The sequence below is a fragment of the Lasioglossum baleicum genome, chromosome 4 (genome assembly GCF_051020765.1).
Source record: "Lasioglossum baleicum chromosome 4, iyLasBale1, whole genome shotgun sequence".
Classification (NCBI taxonomy): domain Eukaryota; kingdom Metazoa; phylum Arthropoda; class Insecta; order Hymenoptera; family Halictidae; genus Lasioglossum; species Lasioglossum baleicum.
Window position 1 is genome coordinate 9,913,678 of NC_134932.1, and position 27,883 is coordinate 9,941,560.

The 27,883-nt window shown below is 44.3% G+C and overlaps 2 long non-coding RNA genes across 4 annotated transcripts in view; one reads left to right on the forward strand and one right to left on the reverse strand.

Annotated features, from left to right (window-relative positions):
• The window catches only part of LOC143208091 (uncharacterized), a 398,278-nt gene that overhangs the window by 267,855 nt on the left and 102,540 nt on the right, over positions 1-27,883 (forward strand). For 2 of the 3 annotated variants that reach the window (XR_013008839.1, XR_013008838.1), the window contains one exon: positions 25,403-25,490. This is a non-coding gene — a long non-coding RNA (uncharacterized LOC143208091). Of the gene's footprint in view, positions 1-25,402; positions 25,491-27,883 lie in introns of those variants that run through there. The other variant, XR_013008840.1, reaches the window with a different exon arrangement.
• LOC143208092 (uncharacterized) lies at positions 5,012-25,916 on the reverse strand. Its single transcript, XR_013008841.1, has 3 exons — positions 24,249-25,916; positions 21,104-21,310; positions 5,012-5,402 (listed from the first exon to the last, which is right to left on the reverse strand). It is a non-coding gene; the product is annotated as an uncharacterized LOC143208092 (long non-coding RNA).

The following is a 27,883-nucleotide window of genomic DNA, read 5'->3' on the forward strand; positions in this document are numbered from 1 at the left end:
AAATAATGTGAGAACGATTTCTTCCTGGGCGCATCATTATCTCCCTCTTTTCTGTTCACAGCGATCGATCTGTCGAGCCGATTCCGAGCCGGACCGGACAACCCTGCAATTACTATCTATTATCTCCTGGCGTGGGTGTAGGTATAATCTCGCGATCGTGTCGAGAGCCCTTCTCCTTTCGTCCAGTCAACCCCCTTTGCGTCCCCCTTCCGATTCCAACCCCCTTTCCGTCTCCTCGCCCCTTGTCACGCCTCGATTCTCTCTCTCTTTCTCTCTCTCCTCTCGAAACACTAACCTCCGCTAACGGAAAGCAGAGCAAATAGAGAGAGAGAGAAAGAGAGGCAGGAGAAGGAGAGCTAAGATACCGTCCAAGGAGATGAAGAGAACGAGGAAGGTTACAATGGCAGTGTCGTGCGCCGACAAGAAACCGGTCTTTTTGCGACCCGACTGAAAATCTTTCGCGTTCCCTGCCCTGCGACATGACACCTCGCAAGCCTTCTTACGATCTTCAACAAGACGTGGACGTTATGCGATCCTAAATTGCGCATAGTCTGATCATTGCTTTCATTTTAGGGATTTCATTTTTCAAGTACAGTTTCTTTTTCCTCTTTCTGTCGAGTGACCCGGGAAGAGTGACAGAAATTGTTTGATGCCGGGAGAATCGGTGATGATGTCTTAATATAGTTGGCCAAGGTCGCCCAATTGGAGTAGGCGTGGCTTCGTTGCTCTCGATTCCGACGGAGTCAGGCCAGTGCCCCACAGGGCAATCAATGCTCATGGTCATGTGCATAGAGGTGCCCAACTTACGCTTTAAGAAACCTTAGAAATACATAATAAGGTGGAGTGGGGTAAGTCCGCCCTAGTTTTTGCAAAGTTGGACTTTAAACTGATGTATTTTCAGTCTGGTATGTAAAAACTTGACGTTCTTGGTATCAAACTCTTGTCACAGTTATTACTGATGAATTAGTATTATCTAGGATTCGAATTTTGCTTGAAAATTATCATTTCGATAGGATATTGTACAAAGTGTCAACTACTATGCACTTGCTACGAAAATGGGGCAAGTCCGTCTGTGAGAGTTAAAAATGCTTTCGAACCTTGTTTCAAGTGCTACGGGGCAAGAAAAGAATTATTATCAAGCCTGCTACAAAATGCTTTTTATTGCATCAAATATATTGTTTAGTTTTATAGTTACCCATACAGTACGGACTTACCCCACCGTGATAGTGCGGACTTGCCCCGTGTATGTAGTAATATTTACGGAGCAAGATCATCTTAGTGTTTTTCTCAATAAATTTAAAAAAATACAATAAAAACGGTTTATTTCATGTAAACCTACATCATTATTTGTTGTACGTATCTAAAATAACAACACAGAATATATTAATAACTTGTGAAGTATTGCACGTTCAGGGTAACCTCAAAGTTGTAAGTTAAGCGAGGAAAACATCTTTATTCTTGGGCGACGTCTATGTAGAATAGTTCATACTAACTTATACTACATTAATAAATACAAGCTAGAGAAATTTCGTTCATATTATAATAGAAACAACGAATTAACGCACTTGCCCCGTAGACGCGGACTTACCCTACTCGACCTTAAAACTTCATATAATTTTTTTCATTGTTGAAAAGAAATTAAGGAATATGTTTCCATAGACTGTCAAAGTGTTTCTGAGGAATTTTAAGAAACTGTGCGGATAAAAGTAGCAAGGTGTTCGCAGAATTCATTTCCCGGCGTCCAGGCGAACGGTACGGCACGATTATTTCGTATCGAGGTTCGTAAACACGCGATTCCACGTCGCCGTGATGGCAAATTATTATTTATCGGCCGATTCTAAGGCGCAAAGCCTAATCGACTAACGGAACGAATGCGCCACGGCCAATAAATTTCGGTTTCGCCTGCGATCTCGTTCACCGCCGATTGTAAATCGCCCACGCCGCCTGTTCTCCGTCGTATCGATCTACACGATTAAAGATTACTGCGGTGCAGTACTGTCAGGACACTTTTCAAGGGATCAGTCCGAACGTTATTATTAGACTGCGGATTATATGCGTTTTACCGAGACCATTAGCGACACGTTCAAAATAGTTGAAAAAAACTCATTTTTTACATTTACAAGATGGAAACATAAAACATAGAACGCAAGAGAAATTGTTCTGCAATTTCTCTGTATAAAGAATTCTTCCATTTCGATGTACAAAAAATGTTTCACTTAATTTGTAACCGAATAAAATCCTTTATAAAAATTGATTGATTACTAGAAGCGCTAGTTGATTTTTTATCAGAATTAATCAGATACACAAAAGCTGCAATTCGTCGATGTCCCATTTTCAATGAAACTTTCACCAATTCTACGAACGCCATTCGCGCTGTAACAAGCTCCACTAACTTTCATAACTAGGTATTACAAAGCTTATGGTGTAAGTGTACTTTCCAAAGCAAGCCGCGCCATTATCTCCATAAGCTATCATTCATCAAGGTACCTCTCAAAAGAGATAACTGGAGCTCGCGCTAATCCTTCAATAAAGAACCAGATTAGTTCCAATTTTTCACTCGAAAACATTAATCAGTGACTGGGCGGATATTTTCGACAGTTATGTAATCGATGATAATTGGGAACGTTCCAGAACGCTCTGGAACATTATGCATTTGTAGCAAAATTGAGTAGACGAACTTCAAAATTGTTGGAAAATTTTCAAAATCGAAGATATCAATATACGATTTCTCCTCTACTAAAAATCGATGCAGATAACATTTATGACACTATATTCTGTAAATCATATTTTTGAAAGCAAATCATTGTAACATAATTGAAGGGTTCTCATCTCAGCGATCAGAACCAGCTGTGCACAAGTCTAAAATTTTCTTCTCAGCTCACGCTGACCCAAAATTATCCGGAGGTTCTCGTACCTCACTATCCACAGGTGACAGGTGTCCTCCGCAAAAATTCCTTCGAATCCGCGAATATCGACGCAACAAGAGTCGCGGGTTGCAGAGACTACAACGCAAAACGCGACGCAACGGATCGCAGCGCGTCGCGTCATTCATCGTGGCTTTTCCGGCGGTTTATCGCGATAGTCTGGCAAACGGGAAACGGCACAATGGCGGACACGGTGGAACAAAGGGCCGCCTCGTGCAGGTATCGTAGTGTTGCCCGGTATCGCCCTCGTAACGTCGTTCGTGCCGCAAGGGTGGAGTGATAAAGAGACGGCGGGTGCGACGCGGAAGCGTGAGGGCGCAGGAGGACGCACCGGGTTCAGAAAAGGGTTGTACCCGCTTACCGCTCGTACCCGACTTGGTACCCACCTCTTGTTCGATGGGCCTGCGAAAAAAAGCGCACAGCAATGCATATAAAATGTCTAACGTCTACTGCCGATGATAATCACCTCGCCCGACGCCAATGCGTCCCCATCCCAATTCAAGCCGGAGCTCGACACCCTTTTCATCAGGCAAATTAGACGATTTCGAGGAGGAGGGGCCACTCCCGAGAAACGACTACTGGAACACCCTCTATCCACCCCCTCGCCCACTCTAATTAGATTCGTTGCAATCAGGGCGGTACATTTAATTATTTGCTTTATTATGTCTCTGTTGGTATTGTACTTTTCGGGTGTCGCGCGGCGATTTTGATTGGCGGAATTAGGTGGGCACTCCCGTTCGAATATCAACGGGTGTGGCGGATAATGCCGAGGATGTGATAGAAACCGGTGGTTCTATGGCTAATGAATTGGAACGCGGTGATTCAAGTCTGAGGGAATCGGATTTGGTAATTAGACTGTGAATGTTCCTGTGATTCCTGTTTTTCAATTAATGTTCGCCGTAAGTGCTGTCGAAATAAGTGGAAATGGATGTGTATAAACATTTTTGTAAGATTTAATCGTCGATGTGTTAGACGTTAGACGATGACGTTGTTTTCGAGCCTAAAAAACGAGAATGACTATTGGCAAGTTAGACTTCGTTTCTGGCGATTAATTTAAACCGTTTAGCCAGAGGTTGATTCACGACATTGCTCGCGTAGACGCGTAAAAAATTGAACGCGCGGGTAAAACATTTTTTCGAAAAAATCCGCGCGAATTACCGGGGGGGGGGGGAACAAAATCTATTCACAACTCTCTCGTCGACCCTCCGAAATTTCTAATTCGCCGAACGCGGGATTTAGACTCTAGATCACAGTGATCCGGCGCGGGCAAACACGCGCGCCGATCCTTTGGGTTTTGCATCCCGCATTGCGCAAATATATATCCAGGGTCTAATTAGCCTAATTAGGCTAATACAGCCAGTAATTAATACAAATACCGGGCGAGCAGATATAAAATTTAAACGATATTTGCAGCTGGGGATTCGGTGGCGGAAGTGAGGGGGGAGGGGGGCGGCGCGGCGTTCTCTAACGGCTGCGGATTCGTCGAAAGCTTGTAGCGCCGGAATTTTAATAACCGGCACAATAATTATTCATTTCCGTTTAATTAATGGCGATTGTTCCGTTAATTAAATATTTCGGCCACTTCGCCGTGTGTATCGTCGTAAATGTTTGTGTTGCGCCGGTGGTCCCCGCACCTATTCCTTGCTTTCAGTAAGAGCGCAGGGCAGTTGAATGAAGACGACCGCGCGAAATAAAAACGCGCGATGGAGATTGTAGTGCGTTTCGCAACTGTGCATGGGTAAAAGCGAACGTCGTTAAAGTGACGAGCAACCCGGGCTCTCTTAATTGGATAAGAACCGCGCCGCGAAGAAGGTCGAGCCCAAATTAAAATCCGCGAGTCGAGGATCGCGATACAAATACAGTAGGACCTCGATTAACCGGATTGATCGGGAGACAAACAGCCCGGATAAATTAAGGCCCGATGGATAATCGAGACCCGAGGAAATAACTAAAATGTACATTATGTTCCAAAATAAATTTTTTATTTTTATTATTATTATTTAAACGCATATTCGTTTATAATCGGGATCCAGTTAATCGAGGTCCTACTATACGAGGGTAAGTCAAAAATTATCTACACTTTTCATTCTACAATTTATTTACATGAAGCTAGGGTTTCACTATGCACATCATTTTTCTACGTAATCTCCCTCCTTATCAATGCACTTTGCCCAACGGTCAACAAGCTTACGAATTCCTTGCAAATAAAAGGTTTTCGGTTGCTCGTGAAGCCACTTCTGCACCGCATTTTTCACGTCTAAGTATGAGACAAATCGGCGACCTCGCAAATCATCCTTGGGCGGCCCAAACAAGTAAAAGTCAGATGGAGCTAGGTCTGGGCTGTAGGGAGGGTGTTCCAGTAACTCAAATTTCATCATAGTCTACGATGAATTTTTGACACCCTCTGACCAAAGGAATCGGACCACTGCTTGTTGTTCCGCTTTGGTGAAAACTTCTAATGGAGCGGCCATGATCAATCTGCACCAGAAGAAAGAAAAATGGCGGCATTAGGATCAAGCTTTCATAGCACTACCACGACAGTATAACAATAAAATAAGCGAAGACAGAAATCAATGTGCACAACGTAAGAAGAGCTTTGTCAAAAGTGTAGATAATTTTTGACTTGCCCTCGTACCTTGTTCACATGTTCAAACCCTTCGATCCTCAAATTTTGGAACTTCATGAAGTTGAAGGTTCTGAGACGCACTCTTTTCAGAAGTTAGAGTCACTACGAGTCTATACAAAATTAAAGTAAATTGTAGTAGCGTACAACAAAGCGGTGGCTAATGGAAAAGATATTAAAAGTAGGACTGCAGCAATAAGTCACGAACGTGGAAAACCGTGGCGGAAAGTAAGAGTTCGAATCTCTTTGGGACGCACAGGTGCCAGCACGTCCCCGGAAGTGTTCGCCACGAGTCTAATTGGCCGCGCGAAATTCAAATCCGCTTGGCGACAACTCCCAGCGGTACCTGGTCGCCGAGGGCGGTCGCGCGGGCTTGATTATAATACCCGCGACGGTAATTCGCAATTTATTTGTCCGTTCTGACACGCCACCAGAGGATACTCGTAAAAAATCCGTCCGAGACTTTCGCGGGACGGCGAAGAAGGAGATCGTTGAAAAGGACGGTCGAGTTAGTTCTTTTTCCTGCGGTGCCCCCGCCCCCTCTTGGCCCCCCGTGGTCCCCCGTGGCCACCGTTCCCCGTCGACTCGGGGCCACGGTAATTCCCATTCCGCCTCATTCCCCAAGGGGTTAGTTTTCACGCGGGTTAGGCGAGTAATATGAGCTGCCACTCAAGGGCCGTTCTGTATTACCGGTCGAGTAATTATGGCAAAACCTGCGCCGCACACGGACGCACGCCCCGCGCCACGTCGAGAACGGCCCCGGCTCTACATTGTAACGTTACGTGTGCGAATTGTTGCGAAAACAAGCAGCTGAACCCCGCGAGGGAGAAACTGCAGAGAGAGAAAGAGGGAGAGAGGGGGAGGGGAGAGAACCGAGAGAAGTCGACACCGACGTTTCTGTCACGGCCTGCCACCCGACCGAGTAATTAAGGCCCCGAACCGTTTACTCCTGACCCGAGGTCATCGGAGAATCCTAAACGTCGCGCGTCGCTCGTTTCCAGCAACGTTGCATTCGGTACTCGACTGTGTGCAATGATCTCACTATGTGCAATTTGATTTATTATGCCCAATCTTTTCTGCGATATCAAAGTGATGACTCAAGGTCATCATGTTATATTACGTTGTCCCAAAAGTTCGTTTCGTTTTCGATTAATGTGTTCAGCGCAAATTCAGAGTAATTCTTAAAAAAGGAAAATTTTTAAGAAATAATAAAAAATTAACGAACAGAAGATTGTGCTGTTCGTGTATGCTGATGTTATCTAACAATATGGAATGTGCACATAGTGAAAGAAACTTTTAGGACCACCTAACATTACTACAACGTTCCAATGCTTTATCTTTTTTGAAGGCAGATGTTGGTGCTTCAGACGAACCAATGTAAACACAATGGACTCCAATTATTTCGGGCACATCACGAGTCTAGTGTCCTTTGGCCGATTAAGCGGCAGTCTTAATTAAGCAAGGAGAACCGGAGCTATTCGATTAGGTGTTCTGTCCTTTGACGCGCCGATTAACGCTAAACCTACCACTGCCGGTCAAACGACCGATTTTATATTTTTCATTATACAATCATTGAAATTACGAAGCTGCTTACACGGAAATTGATTTGATCAATTTCTTTGTCCAAGCACACGCTTTAATAAAAATTGTCATTTTTATAAGATGAAACGTTTTAATCGCTTTCCGTGCTCGATAGGTTTAGCGTTAAACCATGATTCAAATAAGCGGAATCCATGTTGTATACGTAATGAAAATAGAAGACGCTTAAATCGATATTATTCCATTTATCGGCTACTTGATATTGCTGTTCACATGTTTTGCTAGAGATTTATTAAACGCGCAGTGATAAACGATTTTTCCCAACTCGCAGGCCAATAGAATTGATAAGTCGCGAGTTCCGTCCATAAACAACCCAGCACACCTCTCCAAGATCAATATTGCACGCGCATTCCACCCAATACTCCCACCACCAACCAGGAAACTACATTAACCACTTAATGCTTCTCTGACACTCGTCAAACAGTACCTTCGCATCCTCGCACACACACACAATCTCTCCGCTGCACAGGTTCCTTTAAAAACCTCCTGTTCTCGAAAAAGAACCTGTGACCCCCCTTATTCGACGACGAGTCACCTAAACAAATATAGAAACTGCATTATCGGGGGACGACGGTTCTACACTAAATTTATTTCACCTGCGACGACATCATCAATTTGACGCGTTGTTAATTGTACCCGCAAATAAACCGTTGCGACATTCTTCAAACTCGTATCAAAAATATTACTTGAAATATTTTGACAATGAGCATAGATGAAGGAGACAGTTTGCATTAAAATGCAAGGGGAAGTCTATAATATTTAGCAGCTAAATTCATTTTCTTTTGAAGCGCGGTTATGAGGACGTAACAAGGTGCATTGTTCAAAGTTTTCATTATGTGCTCCTTGGGAGTAGTCGACAAATTCTGGCTATTGTACTTTAATAATAATAATCGCTTAAATGTGTTTGTACTTTGTGAGTGCGCCTTCCCATGCATTCTCATTCATTCTAATGGAATCTGTGGCTATGTATTGTATACTCTATGCCATCTTGTGACAATAATACTATTTCAAGTACTATTTCAAACAGACTAATTAAAATGCAAGTTTACCCAACTTTGAATCTAGAAATAAATCCAGGGGGGTAAGAATGGTAGGGCAAGGTGTGAGAACGTGGGACCCCAGGCTTGAGAATGTGGGCCCAGGGTTCATAAGAGGAGTCCCGAATCGCGAGCCAGTTAAATCATCCTTATATAAGAGGTACGCCATCAACCGGCGGGACAAGGAAACATTTTTTCCACAGGTGAGAAGACGAGGCAAGGTGGGGCAACTGAGAGAGGGGAGGGCTATAGCAAGTAGAAGAGAGTAGGGTCGTGACGCGTGTGCGATCTTCCGATTCCGCGAGGGCCCGCCGGTGAGTGCAATAAATCGCGAGCCGGCCGGAGATTACGCGGCAAACGTAATTCTTGTTTGTAGTAGATAAGATAGGGTCCACGTAGGGGGGGCCAGGGGCACGGGAAGGTGGAGGGAGGGGGGGAGAGGGGACCGAGGCGCGAAGGAGAGCGGAGTTTACGCCTCTATCGGCGCGGCTTATCTCGGGAAGTTGTCGGGGCAGCCTGTTTGAGCCTGAGGGCCTGTTTAACGTGCAAACTTCTTCTCGGAAACGTGGAAAGCCGCGGCCAGCCCGAAATCCCAGCGGCTTGGAAACGCGCCGCAACGTTGATCCGTGACCGCGAGAGCCGGTCACGGCGATAACGTGCACGAGAGAACCGTGTCAGGCCCGTTAGCTCGGCCAGGTAACCGACCGCTAGGTGTACGACCCGGTCCAGGTAGGGTCGGGCCGGACCGACTTGTTTCAACCCGTCCCGATTCGTTCTGACGCGCTGACTCAACAGGTCCGTAGCGTCGCCGGTTGTCCGCGTCGCTGACGATCATCGTTACTCCTGATTGATCGGACTGTGATCGGATTGATGCATAGTGGGCTGGATCGAAGATTTTAGTGACATTATACCAAGACATGAACTTTCTCATATCGATGTCTAATCATTTGGTATTCTCTTTCGAATATCCACTGACCTCACAAACATGGAAGAAGTAATAAAATTAAATGCAAATTGTAGTTGTACCGAACTTTTAACCATTCGCACTCGAAGCTACTTTAACTGGAAAATTAAACATTTCTTCCGATCTAGAATATTTCCATTCCCTATGATTTTTGAAATTTTATGGATATTAAATTGGTATAATAATTCAAACAATACCTAATAAACGTTTAGTATTTGATTAGATACCGATATATTTAATAATGTAAACAATATTTTTATCTAATGTAAGGAATAAACTTTTGGTTTATTCTCTTACATTTGCTTCAAACAATGATATTTAAAACATGGCAAAAACTAATTCAACAACTGTTGTCGATGTGACGTTAAATCACACTGCCGAAACAACATTTTTTTTATACCTTATTAAAAAGATAGAATTTTTCATTTGAATCGTTTAATGGTTTTTAATGAATGTAATGGTTTTTAATGAATGAATGTAAATTAGTAGATTTAATGTAATTTGTATAGAATTTAAAATTGAGGGGTAATTTTAAATTAAAATATAAATTAGTAAAATTGTTATTTATGAAAATGAAAATTAAGGAAAAATTTTTAATAAAAATATAAATTAGTAAATTTATTTGAATTCATATAAAAATTCAAATTGAGGGAAAATTTTCTAATGATTCAGAAGTTATACTGAAATGTCACTAAAATCTTCGATCCAGCCCACTGTGTGTCGTTTCGCGCTACCTTAGATTCTTGCTTGCTGTGGGAACGGGGAAAGAGACATTGCTGACGATAACGGCACAGATACTGGCCACGGCTACGGTTGCTGTCAGTATACAGGGTGGGCCATGGGAAATTGATGTGCGAATCTTGATTATTTGAACTTTCTATTTTGTTGTATGAATCACAATCACTGTCTCGCCACGGCGATGCTGTGATGGATGCTTCTGATATTTTGAATCGGTATATACGAAGTTTACCTCGCAATTTTCTCAAATACTGGTTAGTTCCCCGTCATCCTGATTTCCAGAATTGAGGATACACCGACAGCTGGAACCTGATTCGCCATGTCATTGCAACTCCCGCGCGAAAATTAAAAAAATTTGACATTTCCTTGGCTGATTAATGGAACGCAATTTATCTTGAAGAGCGGAAACGTTTCTGAGTACCAACATTGCATACCAAATCCATTTGTAACAGCATACGGTGCGAAACTTTCAAGTCATCCATAGCCTACTGTATTTTATATAAGTATATTTTCAAAGTTCGTAGATAAAAATGTCCTCGTCAATTTTTTAGTGCTAGTAGCTAGAGACTTTTAAGAAGAAATCGAAAGTGGGTAGCCGGTTATCAACGTTTATAAATATCAAGATAGCAGATGATGAAAGCGTACCAAAGAACCATGAATACGAGAAAGATTCAGGGCCGCGAAACGCTGCAGCAGACCAGAAATCGACCAAACACTTTAAAATTCCCACCGATTGCACAAAGAGCAATCAACAGCCGAGCGCACACACCCGCAGCGAACAATTTCACGGATTCGCAACTTCGTTGGCGAATGCTTCAATTCAACGCCTCTTACCGAGGAATCTGCGGCAAGAACGAGCAAGTATAAATGCTTGGCCACGAACGAGATAATGAAGTTCACTTGAAAAAAAAGCCAGCTCGACTCCCTTGACAAGCTACCCGGTCACCCCGAAAGAAGCAGCAGCGGCGGCAAGGTCATCATTCCCAGCAATCCAACAGTGCAACAGTGTTCGGTGTGCGATCAAAGAGGGAATCGAGCCAGCCCGGATAGCCGAGAAAACAACGAAGCAGGCGGCAAACAACTTTCCAGATCGTGTGAAACTTCTTTCCTGGGGGCTGCGATTGCGAAAGCAATTACTCGGATCCGCTTACAAGATCAGCGCAACAATTCGCTGTAATTACGCGAGTCATATTCAAGGAGGAGCTGGCGAGGTGGTAGACCGTCTCTGGGATTTAGGAAAACGGGAGGAAAGGAGGTTCCCGGAGACAAAGCCTTCGTTGCGGGGGTGTGAGGGAAGTTGGAGGTTCTGATCGAGGGAAGAAAAAGCAGAAGAAGTAGAGGAGCAAGAAACGAGGAAGAATAACCAAGAGCAACAGGAGAAAGAAGAAGATGAAGAAGAAGAAGAAGAAGGAGGAGAAGAAGAAGAAGAAGAAGAAGAAGAGGAGAGAGCGAAGGTTGTAGGTGCCCTGTGTCCCAAGGTGGGGGAGTAAGTTGTTGGAAGAAGGGTTTGAGGCGAGTCACCGAGCCTAACCGTGCACCACTCGAACTCGAACTCAAACAACTTTAAGCCGTGTGTACTTGCGCAAACAAAACAGCGCACTAATTGCTTACGTCACTCGGCAAGTCAATGGACTTCTTGACTGAGCACTCTGTGAGTCATACAACGAGTCCCCAGCGAGAGGTGCGCGCCACACCGCCGAGCCACCTCGGGTTTCAATTAAATCACGTCCACGCACTGTTTACTTCGTATAAACGAACCAACTCTCTTATACATACCGTGCGCCGACGCTAATGACGATGACAAGACGAAGACAGCGAGAAATGGCAGCGACGCGACACGACGCGACGCCGAGATCCGCGACAATTTGCCGGCCATCTTTCGAGTTTATATCAGCGACGCTTCACCCAAATATTTCAACCCTTCAGCGATAAATACGAAGACTCGATAAGAGATTAACAAGTGGTTGTCTGATCTTCGTAATTGATATTCATGTACGATCCGACTCAACTGATAGGATCGTTCTTTTTGGATTTTGTCGAGCCAAATTGGAGATTCGTCACACCCCGTGCAGTAATGGCGGTCATTATGCGAGATCGGTTTTTCACCGGTCGCTAGTCAATCGATTGATACACGCCTCAGACGTAATTAGAGGCCGTTAAGATGATAATCTCCCGGAGGTAGGCTCTGATGTTTTCCCTCGTTTCCGAATAAATTTCAGCTCGGATCTCTTAGTGACTTAATTCTCGATGGCCCCATCCGCGATCCGCTTCGAAATTGCGAGCGCTATCTACTCTCGCTCCGGCTTCTATTAATGGCGCCTGTCAGCGGTCTCATTTTCTTCCATTACGGTAATCGCTGTCTCCCGGTGCACGGCGAATGTTAATACAAATTGTTCGTCGACGATGGCGGACGTCGTTCTCCCGCCGATTTCTAGCTCGACGTAAAGACAGCTTCGATCCGCGAACATATAAAATATTTTGTTTTACAATACCGACCAAAAGATTATCTTGATGTACAAGATCGTGTTATTTCTTCGCACACTTTCGTATCCAATAAACGATCATCTACAAGCACAGAAATAAATATATACATACAACTATTAAAATAGTCTCGTTTCATTTCCCTATGACTCAGCGGGACGACAAAGACGACCAGCTTCTATGTAAAGAGATTGTTCCTGGTCGTGTTGGGAACGTTCCTAGAAAAGCCAGCGGAAACAGATTCCGTCCATTAGCTAGGACGAGGGGTCGGTCGGTCCGTGGCTCGTATATTCGCCGGCCACGCCCCCGCACGTCTTCATAACATTCAATCGCAGAAAATTCATCGACGAGATAATGGGCCGAGATCGCAGGTCGTGGAGCACGTGTTTAAAGGACCTCCGGAGCTTTCGAAGACCCGGAGAGCACACGGTAATGGAGTACGGGGCCATGGGGCTGCTGGAGGGGATATCCGTAGCAGGTATCTCTAGCGGACAGACGGACGACGATGGGGTTGAGAATGGAAGCGAGAGACGATGGACCGGCCAGCGAGGGTACGGGATTAATTAATAACGTCGGTAATTGGACTCCGTTCGATCTAAGATAGCTTCTATAGCCCCCACCCTTCCCTCCTCCCGTACCCCCTTCCCTGAACCTGGCATACCGCGGGGGATATGTGCTGCATCCTCGAATCTACCCCTTGCCACTCACCCTATCAAATTCTACCCTGAACTTTCCACTTTTTAGCTACAGCGTCATACTCGATCTTTCGACGAACCTGAAGTAATCAATTAACCTTTCCAGATTCTTTACATTCCAAGCATTTTGCTCCCTTTTTTAATCATCTTAATTTCATCTATTATTTTTTTTCAAACAATTCAGAATTTTGTCAATGGCTGAAATCCTCGATCATCCTGAAAATACACAGTTAGGAGCATAATTCTCTGTAAGGCTAGAAGAATTGGTTTAGTAAATGACGTTTAATAAATATGTTGAAAAAATGCATTTGGTCGTAATTCTAAAGAACAATAGTAGAAATTGATTTTTACAACTTTTTCAGCTGGACAAATGACGAAAATTTCAAAGGTGTGTTTTGTAAACTCGTATAAATTATATACGTTCTGACAGTTTCATCGAAACTGGTTAATTGGTTTACGAATTGTAGACGATCAAAACTAGAAATTGCAATTTTTCGTGATTTTCGGCCTATAACTGCCATTTTCACCACTTTCGATCGTCATCACTGATCTCATTACGTACAGATGACCGAAGCACCCCGTTCCCCCGCGATCACCATAGCAAACAAACGCCAACACAATCCACTCGATTCTTCAAGACCGATAAAACCGAAAAATGTTCTGTTTAACTATTCACACTCCATAAAGGGACACGTCCAGCCGATAGCAGCACTAATCAGCAAAGCCGATCGCGCCTCGATCGATCATAAAGATTCAAACGAATGCAACGACGCACCTGAACCGTGCATAGGGGATGAGATCGTTTGCATCTAGGTGATAGCCAGAGGTCCCCGGTTCCCAGGATCTTTATTAACTTCTTGCGATCAGGATTGTGGCCGATACTCCTTGGACAATAATCGCGGTCCTCTTCGGCACATAAAGACGACAGTTTCTTGCCACGGACCAGCTTATCGGCGTTTACAATCTGCGACGGTTTCTCGCGCCGAAACCTGTCCGGGATCGTCCTAACGGTTTGCGCAACTTTTCTCTCCTCTCGGCGAACACTGATCGCTCGATAACGAGCGGTTTTGTCAGGGACCGTCGAAAACGATAGGACGGAATTTATCGGTTTCTTTGTTCCGTGTTTTAGCACCCATAAAAATTATTGCTCGTCAAACAGCTCGCTCTGATGAGTATCATTACCAGGAACAATTATAGTGTGTCTGTTCTTCGTAGACCGCAGGACTGTTTCCGTTGATTTCGAGTACATTGTATTATTAAAAGAGACATTTTTACAATGCAGCTTGATTTCAGTTTATCGAGAATATACAAAATACATTTAAAATAAGGCGTCCCAATGTAACTTTTGCCAGGAACGAAGCTGATAGGCGAAAACTTCATTTTTATGCAAGATAACGATCCTAAACATAGTGCAAAAGTGTGTCAAAATTATTTAAGACAATTAGAGGACATTGATAAACTTATAGTTATGCACTGACCGCTGCAATCGCCGGATTTAAATCCGATTGAGAAGCTGTGGTGTGAAATAGATCGAAAGGTGAAAATAAAGTGTCCAAAATCGGAGAAACAATTGTGGTCTTATTTAGAAAGTGATTTCATCTATTCACTAGTAAAATCCTTAACATGTAATGCATTATAATGCTTCTATGTGAATCATATACATTTATATTCATTCTGCTTCAAAGTAATTTAAGTTATAACGTTGATATAAACTTTTAGATTCGATTCCGCCAAGTGGTGAAATACTTATGGACAGTGGTGTATAGTTTCTTTGAGAATGTTATTCTTTTTGCTTGTGTCTAAAAATTGTCAAGTGTCAAGAGTCGATCGGTCACATCGATGAGACAAATCGAGCAAGACAATCGTAAATCGAGGCCCGATTCGAGGTAAAAAATGGAATTGGTTTTGTCGCGAGAACCATAGTGATCGTTCCCCTCTTTCTAGAGGCTGTATCCAAGGAGTTGAATCATAGTGAGCGACAGAGACGCGTAGAGGGAAGTTAGAACCATAGCTAGTCGTTTTACCAGGCCGGTTTTTTGCCCGCGGCATCCTGATTGGTGTTTTTGCCGCGAGCCTCGATCGGATCGAGTCAGCACACGGCCAAGGCGAGCCAGAGGCTGCACGGTGTCAGTCAATTACGCCTTAACAATGGGGTTACGTTTCAATTACATCGACGAGGAATTGGGTGTAACCACCGACCCTCCGATAGAATACCGGTCATCCGTACCGGGGCACAGCATCCTGAGAGATCGTTAGCCTGTCTCTCTCCCTCTCTATCTAGCAGCTTAGACAAACCTGCACTTTGAATCCACTAACGAATCTGACTCGTTTAGCGACCGGCAACCGGCAACCGGCGGCGGCTCTGTGTTCCGATCGCGAGATACTGCCGTCTTCGAATACCATTAACACTACCAGCCAGCGGTTTAACTACTTTTTATTCGTTTAATGTTGCTGCCCCTAAGTGTCAGTCGCTGTAATTGACGAGACGTTGATTGCGCTGGTATACGAGCATCAAGAAATTGCGAGACACTACGAACAGTTTGTTCTGTGTCGGTAAAGTGAATGTTTGTTGTGCAATTCGTTTTGTTTGTGAAGATGTCGGTAGTAAATATACGGCTTCGAATTGCATACGCAGGCCTGATTAATGAAGATACAATGATCGTGTCATTTAAATTTGTAAAAAATCATTGTATACGCGTCCCAAACTTGTAACCTCAACGAGTTTTATTCAAAAATTCATTGAGACAAGTTTCCTCGGTTCCTCAAACAATTCGAAAAAGCATTATATTCGTCAAAAATATACGAAATAAGAAACAGTAGAATTTCAAAGGAACACCAACCGGAAAAAAGTCGAAGCGCCGCCGTCGACATCCGTTTTCCGTGAAGTTCGATCGATCGAGAGAGAAGAGGAAGAGGAAGAAAAAAAAATAGCGTAGCATGACGTGCCGTTGCGTGGGCCCGAGATAAGGCCCCTCGAGGCCTGTAGGTGCAGGGCACAAAACCCCGAAGTCGTCGAACCGGCAACGTCGAGACGCTGTGGTCCCGCGGTCTCTCAGGTAAGGAGAAAAAGCGAGAAAAAAGCCGTAACAGAGAGGGGAGAAGCAGGGAGGAATCGCCCCCTAGAATGTCCTTTGTCGCGGTCCCCTCCCCCTTCTTCCACCCCCTCCTCGACGTCGGGACCGAGTCCTAAGGCCCCGTGTTCGAGGCCCTTCACGTGCGTGGAATGCGTGCTTCTACGGACCCGTCGCCGCAGCCATCACTGCATTTTTCCGTCTACCTGTGCGTTAAACTTCTAACTAGATTGCCGATTTATTTCATCAGGCCCCGCCATAAAGTCTTCTCCTCTTCTCTTCTTGAAATCTTCGAACATGGATTTCCTCTTGTTCGAAAAGAGCTAAATAATTCTGCAAGTAAGGCAAGGAAGGACCGATCGAGTGGTTCTCGACGAAAAATTCGAAATCCTGCAAACTCGGGATCAAAATCGCGCTGGAACGTTTCACAATGGCGTTCGAATGTTAAAGGACCGCGTGCAGGTAATTCAATGGGTCGTAATATTTTGTTAAAAGTCCATGGAACGTAAATCCGTCGCGCATAAACCGATCTGTTCTCGAGTGGCGGCGTTTCCTTCGATAACGGTCAACTTCGCCGTCCATCTCCGTCGTTATATACGAAATCTACGAATCTTGATCGCGTGTCCGGTGCATCGTAAGCCTCGTGAAGAGGGATTATTGAAAAGGAAAGAAGACGAGGACCAATGGAGAGAGAGTAGTCGGATGGCAGAGTAAGAAAGAGAGAGAGAGAGAGAGGACGAGAACGAGAGGAGAGGAAGGAGAGAACTCGCCTCTATATGTATACGAAAGCATCTTCTGAACTGTCGAATCGAATATCTGGGTAATGGCTTTCTGGGTCTCCCGCTGCCAAGAACACGGTCCCATCTACGGCGAGCTGAAATTAAGGGTGGACCCCTCATTTTCTTAAAATATTAAATCATCGTTCTGGTGTCGCAGCGGGGCTGCCAACGGGGCACCGAAGAATGAGGCCCCGAGCCGGGGAGGAATTAAAATTCATTGGTCTCAGAAACCCATGTCACCGGCCGAGTGCCATCGTAAATACCTGAGTCTCTCTTCTCGGTTGAGCGAGGTCACCGTAAAAATTATGCTTCCACGGTTCAACGAGGATGCCCGACGGCCATCTTCCATCGGGATCTGCCGACCGTGCACGCGGATTTATGCTGGTCCGCGTTTGTAAACAAATGCGCGATTTCGGCTCGCGGTCCTCTCTACATCTGGGTCAGCTGGATTTTCACCATTTTTTTCGGAGACGAAACTCAAGTTTTACCAAAAATTCGTTGTATACATTTTAACCGAAGTAAAAGTTCATTAATCAATCGGTAATATACTTCGATATATTTTTTCGAGTTTGAGGTCCAACTTGCAATACCTTCTCGTTGGAAGTATTATTTCGATCTCGCCGGAGGATTTATTAAGACATTACTCAGCGCTTTGTTTCCTCCTAATTCCCGCATCCATCGAAGACAAAGAATAACAAATTTTTACGGCACGCAAACAGTCCTTTCCGGCGCCGGAGGCTGAACAGACAGGTTCGACGCGTAGTGTTTATTATCCGGTACAATAAATCGAGATTAACGGTGCAATTGTAGGCGGAGAGGAGGCTCGCCAGTCGAGATAGGTCGTAGCTGGTGCGCGCAGGTGCAAAATACGATTTCCTGTTAATCTTATTCCAATGACTAGAGGCGGCCGTTCTCTCCCTGCTTCGCAAACACTCGGCCTTCTCTTCTCTTTCTCTCTGTCTTTCTTCTTCTTCATCTCTTCCTCCCTCGGTTTCCTTTGGAAATCGTACGGCAAGATTCATTAGAAGTCGTCGGGGCGCATTTAGTCGCCCCTTTAGCCCGTTTCCAGCGGCCACGTACCCCGATACGATCTTCGAAAGCCGACCAAACAGAACCAGGACCGTTGCGAACCAGCTCCGTAACGAAAGAGGGAACGCGCCGCGCGACAACGCGCGACTGCGACTGGTTTGCATTCGCCGTGTGCAAGATTTTCATCTGTTTTCTCGGAAATTCCGGCGTATAATCGCGGAAAGAGACGAGCCCAGTCCCCTAAAGGTCCTTAAGCAGGAAGGACCGGCGATATCAGCCGCACTTCGATGTCCTTTGCCGGTGAACGCGGCCATGAAAGCGAAACTTTGAGTGCTATGGAAGATCCTGCGCGAACTGGAATGTTATTCGTTGATGGATTGCTTCTGGGATAGCTATCCGATGCTTCGAATCATGTCTCGCTCGTTTTAAATCTCACGAAGTCTGTTTCTTGGCCAGTTTCCTAAGCAGTTTGTTTCTAGATGTGTTCTATTTTTTTCTCGGATATACGTAGGCATTAAATAATAAATAAAGACACTAAATGCTACTTGAATGAGCAACTTGATCGAAGGTCAACTAAACACCTTTTTAGGGAGAATTGAGTGCAACGTGGACAGAAGGTGATTTCAATGATTCGAGAGGACGTTCAGATTTGTTCCGAGGGGAATCCATAAATCTTCGCAGAGGAAGAGCCTCGAACAGGGAAGCTTCGCAGCTTCGGCATCAGGGTCCGACGGAATCAGTATTCTTCCCGGGTAAAAAGCCTCTTAGCGTCAGAAGGGTTAATCGTTTTTAAAATTTCCGACACGTGAAAGAGTGAGAGTGGGATGACCCGAGGGGGGGCTTCAAAAGAGCGTATCTCGCGTAAGCACAGAACAGAGCCCGGGTACCTGTTGACAGACATTTGCATCTGAATGGAGCGTGCTGTTCCACTAAACGACTCGCCTAATCTCCCCGAGATTATTTTCTCGAGGACACGAGTTTCCTGCCCATTACCACCTCTTACGCCGCATTATTATCCCGACTCTTTTTCTCTCTCTCTCTCTCTCTCCCTTGTCTCTTCACGTCCCATCTCGTTCGCTATCCTCGAGTTAATCCCGTCGAATCGAACTTCGTGATCTGACGCGGCGAGACGGTATCGTGTTGCTGCGCTTTTTTGCATTCTGATGGACCGAGGGCTGAACATCGGCGTTTTTGTGAGGAAATGCTGTTTGATTTTCTTTCGAAATCGTTTAAATCCTTTGTCCAAATCAGCTACTAAAATTCCTTCATCGAGAAACGTACGAGGGTAATTACTCTTTAGATCGAATTAAAAGAAATCCACACTATTCAATTGTATTAATACACTCATCTAATAATTCATTCTATAAATGAATCGCTGAAACACTTGGGACAAATTAACTACGAAACGACGTTCTGATACGAGGAGTCTTATAAAGGTAATTTCTATTAAGAATGAATTTTTATAAAATTCATGGTTTTGAGTTATATTAATACACTCATCTATAGACAAGTTCCTTTTCAAGGAACCAAGAAAGATCTAAAATCGAGCCATTTCTTTCGACGCTTTCAATCTCGCAAGGCACAGATCGCTCGGATCTTGTTCGCATCGGACGCGAAGCTCCATTATTATTCCGAATCAGCGGTACACGAAACAAAGAGCCGGTCCATGCATCGGCGGAACAAGCCGAGGACTCGGGCTCGCCGAGTCCACCTACGCAACTAGACGTATGATCCTGTGCGAGCGGCGACACGACAATCCCGTAATTAAATTTACATATCGCGTTCTAGCCGCGTATCGTATCGACGATATTAAAAGGAGGCGGTGACCGGCAGGCTAATCGATCACTCGGCCCCGAGAGAAGGGCAAGCGATATGCTCGGACAATTTATGTCTCTCTTGTTCGCCCAGCTACATTCTCGTTCGAAGTCGAGATTCTGGGTCGCGCCGATTTTGTCCGGCTATGCTGCTGCATTCCAAATGCAAGCGAATTTTTTGTTGACTTGATTGCAATTGCTCGAATCTCATCCCCTTCCTCGTTTAATCCGCATATCGATGTCCAACATTTCTTTATGACGTTCAATTACATTGTAGTCGTCGGACTTCGCTGAACTATGTTCTGAAACAACAGATTACTTCTATGTTTCACATATGCACATCAATTTATTTTGTTCATTGTTCTGATCAGAAATATGTAGAGATTTATTTTTACTTATAAACGAATGCATAAAATTGCTGAGAGATTTTAGATAGAACTCTGAGAGTTTGTAGGAACATTAAGGATAGTGTGGTTTTGCTGTGCGCAGGCCGAAGTTAATTTGAATCTTGACAGGGATGAAATATTGCGGATTGACACTGGCGAGGAATTATAATGAAATGGAACAGCGAGGCTAAATGAACCGTGAAATTTATGACACGGAATTGAAAGTTCGAGCCCACGTCTTAAGCAGATTGACAGGCTATGGGCGAAAGTCACAATTTAAACTTGCTGCGAGACATTCCAGTATAAACTTGTCATTTTCTCTCGCTTCCTCGTAGAGAGGAAAGAAAGAGAAAGAAAAAGGAGATAAGAAAATAGAACAATCTCCTAAATCGTCGTACCTGTCCAATTTTATGTCACTATTGTAATGCAAATAAAAGCGAAGAAAATTAAGGAAGGCGCAGGCACCACGTGCACGCCGCTACATCGAGATCCAAAAAACATAGATAAAGCTAATTTAATTAATAGGATCCGCGTAGCCGAATATTATACGCGCACGTTGGGATTAATGACCGGATAAGATTGTTAATTCCACGTCGGCCGTCCATCATGTCAATGCAAAGATACGCCACTGACAACGCGTTCCAAGGTACATCCCTGTGCCTGTGCATATCACACGGACATGCATCTCTGGGTATGCACGTGCACGAATCTACAGGGTGTTCCTGATGAAGGAGAGGATTCAACTGTCAAATTAATAATCATCAAAATCCCACTAAATCAAGACTGCTGTTCAACGGGCAACTAAAAGAATCAGCCCAGCCATTTTTAACGTATTTCTTCGAGACAAACTAAATATCGAAGGGTTAATCTCCCTGCATCTCCTAAAACGTTCCAAAATTTTCTTCACCCGGAATACAGGATTATGAAGATGAATTTTTAATTCTGGAATGTTAAAGCACTTACGTCCCTCTCGTTCGAGCAACGCCTCAAAACAATGTTCCAGATGAATCTCCATTCCGTTCCCTTCGTCCCTAAAGGGTTCAGCGACTCGCTTTTTCTTCGTCAGCCGAGATGATCATCGATGCCCCGAGGTATCGTCTCGCGATAAACAGGAACGATGACCGGGATGAAAGTGCTCGGCCGTCTGATGCTCATAATCGAAGCGCAGCGCTGAAATAATGCCACTTTAAATGAGCGCTGACGTCCGACGATGATGTTTCGAGGATATAAATTCGCGCTATCTATTCTAGAAGACGGTCGCTCAAACCCTTCGAGCTTCTATCTTCTACATATATCGCAGAAGAACGCTTTACTATCATCCTGCGAAATATAACGTCTGGACCCTAAGAAGATTATGCGACAATTGCAAAATTTGAAATTTTGTTGTACTAGGGCTTTTCAAATTTTCACATTGTTCATTTGTTTCAATCGAGATCGACTTCAGGATCTATTATCATGCGAAGGAGACTCATCCTTTCCGGACGAGGTAAATGAAATTTTTTCTTTCACGAAATCCTGTTACCACTTGGACTGGCCGGGCTCGCTCCCCTCTCTCTCTCTCCCTCTCTCTCTCTCTTCCTCTCCCTCTCTCTCTTGTCCTGTTATGGTCTATCCCATTATAATTCCGAGCATGCACACGCTCGTCGTCCCGTACGTCCTCCCGAGAGATGGGAAGAGTGTAAAACGTCGGACACCTGGGCAGAGAGTTTAGCCGGGTATTGTCGAGAGACAAATATGAGTTAATACGTCATCCAGGGACCCATTCAGGGCCCAGCGCCGACAAGAATGGTGATCACGAATTGGCCGACGTATAAATGTGTTTTAATTGTTCCCGCTCTGCCCTCTACCCCTTATCCTCAGACCCCCGCGCTTGGAGAGACGCTCGTCTCGCTCTTTCGCGGCTCGTTTTAGCTTCGGAGAGTCTGGACCCGTTCGAGGAACGGCTCGCAGACGAGCCGAGGATGTGGCACATAATAAGAGACGGCGTTCAAGAATTTTCTATTATCTTATTGTTGCCGGATGGCCTTTTGTCCGACCGTACGCGTCAGCTTCTAAAGAGCTGGACCATGGTTTCGTTGTTGATCTGTCGAGGATCCGTAGCCTAGAGGTTAAGGGGTAAACTCGATTTTCCACGATTGCAAGGGTGCGGAATGCGCATTCTCATTTCTCGGTAATACGTAGATCTGGTTTTTCGAAACGCTAGATAAAAGGTCGATCTAGGCCTCTATCGCCCTCAAAAGCCCTATTTTTTCGTTTACGGTGCGTAATTTGCATTATTCGGCAGCGCAATTTGCATTATTCGGATGCATACAGCTGCGACAGCCACATGCTTCCAAATAATGCAAATTACACCTCGTAAATGTATAAATAGGTTTTTTGAGGGCGATCAAGGCCTCGATTGATCTTTTATCTAGCGTTTCAATCCTGGAAACGTAGTCTATCCCTTTAACGCGTTGATCATGTAGAAATCACCTCCACAAAATTCCGTGAGATCGAAGTACATCATTTGGACATGCTTCTTGAACTGTTTGAAATTAATAAAATTAATGAAATCAATTTTAATTGTAATGTGTGGCCAGCTCGTACGAGCGGATTTGAAGAAATTTTAATCGCAGACGGAACGGAATGATCGATAAGGGGCGAAGAGAGCAGCATTGCCGGCCCTGTCGGTACAGTTCCACATTCCACGTTCTCGACGGGTGGCCCGTTCCCCGAGTATCGCTGTCTTCCTCCGGCTTCATATTAGAGGCACGACAGTTCTGTTGTGTGTTTTTGTGATTGATCACGTGATCTCGTCATTCGATATAATAAGATTCGCTTTAATCTGCCGGGGCGAAGGAACGAGACGCGTTGCGCTGCGCAGAGGCTCGCTCCGAGCGCTCGCAGATTACCGCATACCGAGATAAAAACTGTTAAGCATCGTTCCCCGTACTCCTGGCCACATATTATTCCACTGATGCAACAGTGTGGCACATTCCTTACCGCGATAGAAAATCAGGCCACGATCGTCCTCGAGCTGATACGAATTACTACCCGTTCTACCACCCAGGGGTCCTTTTATGGATACCAAAGACTTGCATCCATCTCACGGAATGTTTATTTACGTCCCTGGAATTTTTATTCTGTTCGCCACTTTGATTTCCTTGCATTTTGTTCATTCAACTTTTGATTTTACTCCTCGATGTTTTGTCGGGGTGTCGCTTATGCAAAATAATTTTCTACATCTATTGCGAGAGCCGGAAACTAGCCAAAAAATTAAATTTTTTTAAATCCGATGTCATCTATGATATGTATAACTCGGGAATTTTTATCGTGATACTTAAAGGATAAAGAAACATTTTTTATTTTAATCTTCATACTGCCACATGAATTTCTTCTTAGCCATAAATCTTTGATGATGTCGTTCCCGATATAAATCAGCAATTTTGATCGTGATACTTAAAGGATAAAGAAACAGAATATAATCATCCGGTCTGAGGTATTTTCTAATATATCAATCGATGCAGATGGACATTCGTTATAAAAAAGTACTAACCTATGTATCTGGAAAAGTTAGTAGTTCACGAGATATTTCGATTTAAATAACTCTAAAACACCATCGGGTACCCGAATATTGCAAACTTTCGGCACCCCGACCCGAACCCGAAATTTCGGGTACCCGCACACCCCTAGAAGCGAGACATCACACGGTCAAGATTCATTAAAATCGCAAACGCGGATCCCATTCAACCAGCTTCAAACCGAAAAGGGAGGCGCGCGAACACAACGAAAAGAAAAGAAGAAGGGTGTGGGCGGATTTCGAGGATGGGGGTGGAAAGAGGAAAATTCGTAGAGCCAACCGTATTTTTTTCCGATGCCCGGTGGCCAGGGAGAGCGCTTAATTAGCTGCACATCCGCGGGAAACGTTACATCATGAAATGTTTCGAAGCCCAAGCGCGCTGATTACGCCGGCCTGCGTTTACACGGCGAGAAAACTTCGGAATTATTCTCGATTATTCAAATTCGCAACCCTTGCCGCGAGCCGCGCGCCGAGGCACCGATTCAAATTTATGCAAAAATCCAGCAACGCGAACCACCGTTCTTATTAATATGGATCAATTTTACGTACATCCCCTACCATCCGAGTCCTGTTTCTCTCCGTCCACACCCTACCTCACCCCGCTGCTCCACCCCTTGACGCTTGTTCCTTCCTTCATCTCCTTTGCGTCGCCTCAAATTGGACCACCTGGCTGACGAGATGCTTTCTGGTTGCGAACGGTGTCTGGATAATCGGTAACGAGTACTTTCTTCGTGGAAAATCCTTGCAGAATGTTGCTGGGATTCTTGGCAAATTGTTCTGCATCGTTCCGATTAATCCTTAATATCGTCCTCAAAATCGTCCCTTAAACAACAACACAAATATTGAACTGTAAAAGTTCAAGATTTAATTCTTGCAATTCTTTCTCTTGCTTAAACAATCATTTTATTCGTCACAATTAAACAATTCCTGTACGAATGGCCGAAAGTGTTTGTTACTCCATGATTCTATAAAATAAAGACAAAACTTGTGTTGTTGGGATTTTTGGAAAATTGTTCTGCATCGATCCAATTAACTCTTAATATCGTCCTCAAAATCATCCCTTAAACAACAACACTAATATTGAACTAGAAAAGTTCAGGATTTAATTCTTGCAATTGTTTCTTGTCCATGCCAAAAGTGTTTCTTACTCGATGATTCTAATAAAACGAAGTCAGAGCGTTAAATACAATGTAAAAAATATGCACTGTTAAAACATTTTCTTTTTTTAATGACGCCGCTAGTGGTTAGTAGCGGTGAAACTTTGGGTACGGAAAGTTCGTTAAAATGAGCTAGTTAGAAGGCCACGGTGAGTCAATTTCGCCCGTTCAACAATAAAACCAGTAGAGGATGCATTATGTAGGAAGATGTTGGAAGTCTTTGCGATGCCCTTAATCGGTACACGGATCGCAGTTTGAGTGCCCTTTAAATATCGTTAAAGGGATCCGCGCGAAAGGGCCCACTGTCGAAAGTTAAGGGAATTTAAATACGATCGCGATGTGGCTTGTTATCTACGCGTTGTTCTGTAATTCTGCGTTTAGGAAGTTAACCGACGAATTTTCCGCTTCCTGCGGAAGTTCATTCGGGAAATTCACCGCCAGGCGACGCGAACCGTGTTCCCGGCGTGAACTCGGTGACGTTATCTTTTAATATTGAACATTTGATTGGACATTCTTTCTTACGATCGTTCTCTTTTTTATTTTCAGATGCGTTTGATGGGCTAGAGCTTTCTTATGGAAAGTGGCAGTTACGTCTTCATTGCGACCGTGAATCGAATTCTGCAGAAAACCGAGGGTGAGTTTCTTCTCTGTGTAGATGTGTCATTTGAATATTTGCCGAGTGACGTAGAAGATCATTTCTGGCTCGAGGATTTTGTGTGTTATTGAAATATTAAAAACAGTGAATTTCGTATGGAATACATATTATGAAAGGTGCAGAGGAAACTTTAATGAATTATCGATTATTTATAAGAAGTCATCGAGGGGTTGATATTTATCAGTAATTTTCTCTCGGAAAATTCCGCCCGTATTTAATACCGGTTGCAATTTGCTCGAACGAGAGACGGGTTTATCATTTATTTCATTCATTAAAAGTATTCACGTTCTTGGGGATACACATTATTCAAGTTGGAGAGTGATGAAAGCTCTTGGAAAAATAGGTCGTGATTGTCGAATCGATGTTTTTTATATCGGTGAAATATGTATAATCTCTCTCTCTCTCTCTCTCCCTCTCTCTCTCTCTATACAGGGTGTCCCAAAATTCGTGAAAATCCCGAAAGGGGGTGGTTCCCGAGACCATTTCAAGCGACATTTTCCTTTGCAAAAATGTTATCCGCGGCTTTGTTTAGGAGTTATTAACGAAAAAAACGGACCAATCAGAGCGCGACCTAGACGCGAGTTGCCACAGTCGGCCCGGCGCGCAAACTGTCTATTGGCCGACTGTGGCAACTCGCGTCTAGGTCGCGCTCTGATTGGTCCGTTTTTTTCGTTAATAACTCCTAAACAAAGCCGCGGATAACATTTTTGCAAAGGAAAATGTCGCTTGAAATGGTCTCAGAAACCACCCCCTTTCAGGATTTTCACGAATTTTGGGACACCTTGTATATACACATACATATATATAGCACATATATATATATATATATATATATATATATATATAATGGCACATGGAATATTTTCAGAGATGCATTGCGTAAGCTTCTAGTTATGAAGAATCCATAGAAGCTTACGCAATGCATCTCTGAAAATATTCCATGTGCCATTTAAAAACTGTGGTGCCCGAGGTGGTTCGGAACCCTCCTTAATAAAAACTATAGGTCCCGTCGCTTAATAACCATAGCAGTTGAGATGCAACGTAAAACCAAAAATAAAGAAAAAGAAGCTTACGCAATGCAATGCACTATACGTGGGGGGGGGGGTTGCACCTGGAAAGCAACCTCCTCAAGTGAAAGACAATGGCAGCGGTCTACGAACGATCGACGAATCCGATTGGGCAAGGGGCGCCGGCAAAGAAAATATTTGGGGACCTTGTCACGCGTCCTGGGAGATTGCACGCGCGACGAGTGCCGGTAAGTTGGTGGCGCTGGAATATCGCGGAACCACCGAATTTCGTATTCCCGGATGGTAGGCTAGTCAGCTTCTGACAATACCGCCCAAGTGACGTCGCCGCGTATGTATGTGGTATGTACACCTAACTGTGCCGTACGAAATGTCCGCCTGACCCTGCCGTAGCAATGTCCTCAAGCCTCCGCAAAAAGGATCAAGCATCAAAAACCAAGGATCCCACAAGAAAATAATCCACTGACTGTCCAATTACCGCGAGCAAAGAAATCTTCAAAATCCATTCATGTTAACAATCGGACACGGCGTCATTTTTACCAGTATACAATTGGCGATTCAACTAAAAAAAGTGTTTTTGAAGTACATCTCTTGTTAGTGTTGCTATTGTTCCTAATGTAACAACTGATCATTTAATTCAGTCGTTCAACACTTGAGGAGTCAAATGGTAATTTTGGTAGGTACTCAAGGTCAAAATATTAAATTTTTATTCATATATTTTTAGTAGTGTATGCACGATGAAAGCGTTTGAGAAAAGTCATAAACGGAAGTAAAGGAGCAACAATTTTTTTCACGGATGTCGCGGACCAAACGCGTGCATTGGAAGGTTAATTCGCCTAATTCTCTTCGTGCATGATCAGTCAGTCGACACTGGCTTCGTTTTTCTTTCAGCGAACGCGTAGCGGTGGTGCGGAGGGGAGCGTGTCGCGATCGAGCTCGCATCAAAAATTCGCAATGGAAGACAATGCTGGTTGATTTGGAAAAGCGTGTATCGATGGGCCGGTTCGGTCAGCGGATCGCAAGGGGTATCCGCGGAAAAAAGAGCGTCACAAGTCGACGGGGTGGGTGGAGAACAGGGGATGAGGGGTGGAATAGAGAGAGAAAGAGTAAGAGGGAGAGAGAGAGGTAAAAAAAGGACGTAAAAATTGAACGGCCTAGGCATTTTGTTTCCGATCGTTGCACGAATGAGCCGGCAAATTGGAGTCAAATTTAGCCGGGCTTTTGCGAGCCGTTTAAACCTTTCGCTATACCCGTGGCCGCTCTGTAGAGTTTGCTGCACGCAAATGAAGAATTGTCAGCCAAATACAGTTCGAGAGTGGTAAGGGGGCGGCAGCAGGGGATGAATGG